A 6,574-nucleotide genomic window follows, 5' to 3' on the forward strand; every position below is an offset into this window, starting at 1 on the left:
AATCCAGTGCTCCTTTCCTTACAGAAACAGGCCAAAGGATCTGCCATAGTCTAAAAAGATTTCTGTATTTTTTTATTCCACTTTCATTTGACCAAAGTCCGAATGGATTTTAGGAGGAAAAATGGAGTGCTAGCGATTAACCTTATGCAAATAAGCTGGAAGACAGGGCCATGTCATGCCCACTGCGAGTACCTGTGGGTACCTAATTTTTCAGTATTGCTTTGCCTTTTACTGGTAAGAAAGTTGCTTGTAAAATAAACCACACACACCGTCGGAACTCACAATTGGAACATTTAAATGATTATTTGCTTCTCTTTCTACCAGCTTGTAAAACATTATTTTCTTATTCTTCCTTAAATAGCCTGTGCTAATTACATACCATGACCCTTGCCCTCCAAGTGCCTTCATTTATGGCAGCACATTCCTTTCCAGGGCAACACATTGGCTAGGTTTATAGGATGCTGCTACCAGGCCTTCCACCCCTGACTTCTGCTTCCCTGGGTCAGAAGTCTAACTCACCACATACACCTCAGCAAAAGAATTCATTTCTTCATGAGGAGTACATAACTCGCCCGACTCCAGGGGAATACATGCAGAATGATGGGACTGGTCTACCCTTTGGCATACCAAGCACATCAGTTAAGACATCCTTTTGTGATTTGTTTCTTCCCTCAAAGAGAGTGAGAAAAATAACATTTTAACCTAGAAACAGGTAACCGAATTACCAATGAGGGGCCATTTCTAGGGGGGGATTATAGAAACAACTCTTGAGCTGACTTCCTTAACAGGCTGCAGGATGGAAGTTTAGAAACTGTTTAGAAGCCTCCAGTCTCAGTCTGGTATTATTCTAAGCAGGCCAACAGGAGAGAAGATGGGAGAGAGAGCCCATGTCAATCTCAGTGAATCCAAGTAGAACGTTTTTAAGTTGATGCCATACTTATCTTTCATTTTCTTCATACTGAATACAAATTTGGAGCTCTTTCACTTATTAGGCATCTGGCCAGCTACTGAATTTGGCACCCCTCAATTTACAGTAAACATCTAAGTAGTAGGATTGATTCAGACAAATAGAGATCATTATTAAAACAGAACTGCACAACTGAATTATTCAGGGACAAACTCAACATATCTATGCAGAGGGCATGTCATTTATTTTTATTTATTTACTTATTTATTTTTAAAAAGATTTACTTATTTATTTGTTTTAGAGAGAGAGGGAGAAAGAGAGAGCTGGGGCAGAAGGAGAAGGAAAGTGAGAATTCACAGACTCCCAGATGAGCAGTTGAGCATGAAGCCCGAGAGGAGGTTCCATCCCAGGACCCTGAGATCACAACCTGATTCAAAACGAAGAGTTGTTTGCTCAGCCCACTGAGCCACCCAGGTTCCCCCAGAGGGGCATATAATTTAAACCATTATTTCTGTCACTCAAATTCCAAAAATTGTATCCTAATTAGTTGTTTATTTCAGATTAAGCTGTCTAAGGAACTTGAATGTTCGGATAATTACTTATAGCCCTTAATACATTTCTGGAGCTGAATATATCTATAGCATAAGCTGAGCAGGGAGAAGGATGCGGGGCTCGATCCCAGGACCCTGGGATCATGATCTGAGCCAAAGGCAGATGCTTAACCGACTGATCCACTCAGCCACATTGACACTTTTCATGCACCTATGACAGAGAAAGAAACATATAGCAAAATTGGAATGAGTTTTGGCATCCTGTTGAGTTGATATATGCTAATTTATAAAAATATATAATGTTTGTCATTTTAATGAAGTCTCTTATAAATAATACCTCTATTAAGAAAACAAGGATCTGAGAATTTACTTAAATTTAATTAATGAAGCTGTTTTGTACAAAAATAATACAATGAATATAAAAAGTATGTTCATGTAAGTATGTTAAAATCCAGTTTTACACACATGATAAATAAGCACCAGGTAATAATTCATTTACAAAAGTGTCTCTGTGGGGGCACCTGATTGTCTCAGTCAGTTAGACATCCAACTCTTGTTTTCAACTCGGGTCATGAATTCAGGGTCATGAGGTCAAGCCCTGCATTGAGCTCTGTGCTCAATGGGGTGTCTGCTTGAGATTCTCTCCCTCTCCTTCTGCCCCCACCCCCGCTCACACGCGCACTCCCTCTCTCATTCTCTTTCAGATAAATACATAAATAAATCTTTTTAAAAAAGGATCTCTAGGTGATTTCACTAAGTAGTTAATGTTTAATATATATATTTTTATATATAGTTATGTGTGTGTGTGTATATATATATATATATATATATATATATATATATATGTGGAATATTATACAACCTTAAAAAAGAATGAGATGGAGCCATTTGCAACAGCATGGATGGACCTAGAGTGTATTAGGCCAATTGAAATAAGTCAGATGGAAAAGACAAATACCACATGATTTCACTCATGTGTGGCATCTAAAACAAAACAGAACAAATGAACCAACAAACAAAAAGCGTAATCAGACCTACAAATACAGAGAACAAATTCATAGTTGCCAGAGCGGAGCAGGTGGGGGGGATGGGCAAAGTGGACAAAGAAGAGTAGGAGACACAGGCTTCCAGTTACGGAATGAATAATTCATGGGAATAAAAGGCCAACATAAGGAATATGCTCAATGATATTGTAATGGCATTGTATGGTGACAGGTGGTGGCTACACTTGTGAGCCCAGCATAAGGCACAAAGAAGTTGAATCACTGGGTTGTATACCCGAAACTAAAGTAACATTGTATGTTAACTATATTGAAAAAAAAAAGAATTTTTAAAAAAGTATATGTACATAGATACATGTGTGTATTTTTATATACAATTCACCATGATTTGATTTAGAAGTAAATTTTCCACAAGGGACCCTACATACCCATTAAATATCTTCCTTATGGTCTTTGACTCTGCCTTAAAATCTGTTTTCATGGATTGTAACATGTGATTGTAACACTGTAACATGTGATGACCCATCCTTGTATAGACCAAGGCATCTTGGATCACCATCTCCTTGAGTATAGTAAGAATGACAAATGTTAAAATTCTGGAATGCTGTTCTTCTTTATGATGGCTGGCAGTCCTTCTCCCCACCCATGTACGAGCAATGTGGGCTCTCAGAAAAGAGACCATTTACTTGCCCTGTTGTCAGCGCATCTGAAGCCTTGTCAAAACAATACAATTTTACTTTGTAACTTTTTGACATTGGTATTTATTGCACCTGTCTTTGGGCATGATTTATGACCTGTCTGGTGAATATTTCTCCTCAAGTTGGAGTTTACAATATGAGATAAGTGAACCATTTAAAGGTCTGCATATGCTTCAGAATGGCAAACGGACATTTTGCATACATCCCTCACCTTCTCTCCTCCCTCTAAACTTCATCATCACCACCTAAACAGCCACTGAGATACACCATTCACTTAGTTCCTTGGAGAAAGAAAGAAGAGAAGGATTATGTAAGACTTCATTTTGCAGGGGAATTATGTGTCAATTAATTCTAATGAGGGACAAGAAAATTCACTATAGGGAAGGCATCCAATGGAAAACATGTGCTTGTTGCCAGGAGGGCCCCGTGACCCTTTATCTTTGTAATGGTATCCTGGCTGGGACTCATCAATGTTCTTCCCTATCACCAGAAAACACACTTCCCATTGGCAAAATTGCTCATATTTTAAAGGCAGCCATTCTAATTAAATTGCTTAACTAGGCTGCAATCAAGAAAACTTTCTTTCCCTGACCATTCCCTCTGGGTCTTGGAACTGGGTCTTGATATTAATTGACTGTTGTTGAGCAAGTCTACTTAATCTCATAAAGGACACACTCTAGATACATGTTTGTGTTCTATGTTTTCATAACAAAACATTTTAAACCCTTCAATTTTTATTCTCTGAAGTTCATATGAACATGATTTTATTTGGGGGAATTTCTACAATTACTAATAAAATCTGACATTTTTCAAAAAAGTTTGAAATAGGTACACAGAATTTGTTTGTCTGTTTCCTCGGATCTGCAAATGTTCTTTTTTGTAGAAACTCATGGAAAATACCATCCTCTTAAAATAACATTAAAGATTTTATTTTTTATTTATTAATTTGACAGACAGAGATCACAAGTAGGCAGAGAGGCAGGCAGCGAGGGGGGGGGGACAGGCTCCCCACTGAGCAGAGAGCCCGTTGTGGGGCTCGATCCCAGGACCCTGGGATCATGACCTGAGCCGAAGGCAGAGGCTTAACCCACTGAGCCACCCAGGCGCCCCTTAAAATAACATTAAATGGGATTCATGTCCTTGTACAGGTGTGAATTTTTTTTCACTTAAAAGTTAAGGAAAAATTAAAATGTAAAGCTTTTATGTGATAAATTAGAGAGTTTTCTCTTTATCTGTATACAATGTTCATATAAAATGTATATGTCTAACTTTAAATTAATAATGCTTTTGGGTGCTTCTGAGATGTACATAAAAACTCATAACTGTTCACCATGTCATTGTCATTTCAGACCAGTGACAGTTGGCATCAGCTTCTACAAGTTCCCCTTACTTTAATAATCAGATAGCAAGTATACACATTAATGTATCTAGTCTATTAATTGAATATACTTCAAAAATTCATTACAGAAGGCAGTAAACCATAAATAAGCTGACCTTCATTCACTCAAATGATTTGATTTGATGATTGAGAACTCTGACACCATTTTTGTTTTTGTTTTTTAAGTAGGCTCCATGACGCAGGACTTGAACTCACCACCCTGAGATCAAGAACTGAGCTGAGATTGAGAGTTGGATGCTTAACCCACTGAGCCATCCAGGTGCCCCTCTGACACGGTTTTAAGTAGACAATCAGTACAGTTTTTATACATCAGTAATTCAGACAAAAATGCTACCTTAATAAAAGGTGTAAATATTCCCTTTCTATCCTAAGCCCTTACAGCTGCAGCTCTTCTTTCTTTCTTTCTTTCTTTCTCTCTTTCTTCCTTCCTTTCTTTCTTTCTTTCTTTCTTTCTTTCTTTCTTTCTTTCTTTCTTTCTTTCTCTTACTTTCTTTCTTTCTTTTTTCCTTCCTTCCTTCCTTCCTTCCTTCCTTCCTTCCTTTCTCTCTTTCTCTCTTTCTTTCTTTCTTTTTCTTTTTATCTTTCTTTCTTTCTTTTGTATGCAGGCAATAATTTCTCCAGCAAGAATTCTGTATGTCTAAACTCCTCATGTTCCTTTACTGCTCATCTCTCCAACAGAGCCCCAAGTATTTTAACATTTTAACCCAGAAATGATAATCTAACCCGTTAATCATTTTTGTCATACTCCTGTGAATCCTCTCAAACTTCTCCATAATATTTATTTACCATGTCTGTTGTTGTGGGACCCCAAAAAAGGATAAATGTCTCAGGGTTGAAGGTCGATGGATGATTGTTACAGTTCCTGCATTCAACACTTAGGTAATAAACCAGACCTTGTTGCTCATCCCTCTCTCAGTCTCATTCAGTCCGACTCCCAGATTTTCCTCTAGACGGCTAAGCAAAGACTACTCCCAACTGTCTTCTTCTGGTGCAATTCTGTTTTACTCCTATGAAAACTTCTGCAACATCTTGCTTTTCAGGGACTTTTTTCTTGACAAATGCAAATGAGACAGGGACACATTTGTAAACCATAGTCCTTCTATCACTGCCGTGGAAGATATGCCAGTCATTCCACTGTCAACCCTTGCTGTTTTTCGTTAGCCCACCTCTAATCCAGAAAAAAATGAGAAGTCCCTCTCCACTCAGTGATACAATTTCCTTCTTGAACCTACTCATCCTTAACAAATTGGAGTCTGCCAATGGGTTGCCAAGCCAGTGACATCAGCACTGGCAGGACATTAAATCGAGATTAGAAATGGCCCCATGACATCATCCTCTTGTTCCTATCGAACAGATGGTTTCTGTATATTGTGCAATTTTAGATCATTATTCATGGTTTGGGTCAGTATAATTCAGGAAGCCAAAAAACTGCCAAGAAAAATTGACCTGGAACCAGTTCAAAGACTCAAAATTATTTTATTGATTAGATGCCTGAGTTTTCATTTTCCAGAAGGACATCATGAATCATCAATACATGATAATACCTGAGTCATTTTAGCATTTTTGATGTTTAGAACTTCAAAACAAGATAATCTTTGAAGGGTTAACCTTAAAGAAGCATGATAATGAGATATCTAAGGAACTTTGTTGGGTACAACTGAACTGGGGCCAGAAACTATTGACTGAGGCAAGTGGTTTGTTTGAACTGGATGGCTATTTATTTTCACCTTATACTTGTTGACTTCATATCCTCCCTTAAGCTCAGCCCAGAGACAGTGAAGAGGTACGTTTTCAGTGAGCCAGACAGGAAGCTATTTTGAAAGACCTTGTTCAGGCATTATACCAAAGCAAGAAGATAAAGCACAGATTTGGCGTGCTGAGGGCTTGGAGAACAAAATCATGTTCAAAACAAAACGAAATCTAAATGTGTTCACAGTAAGCTTTATAAGAGACCGCAAATGCATATATTCTTTCCCAAAGGATCTGGAAGGAATTTCAGTAATCATGTGCTTTCTTTA

This window comes from Enhydra lutris, unplaced genomic scaffold, assembly GCF_002288905.1.
Source record: "Enhydra lutris kenyoni isolate GAN:26980312 unplaced genomic scaffold, ASM228890v2 scaffoldscaffold57, whole genome shotgun sequence".
In the NCBI taxonomy this organism is placed as follows: Eukaryota; Metazoa; Chordata; class Mammalia; order Carnivora; family Mustelidae; genus Enhydra; species Enhydra lutris.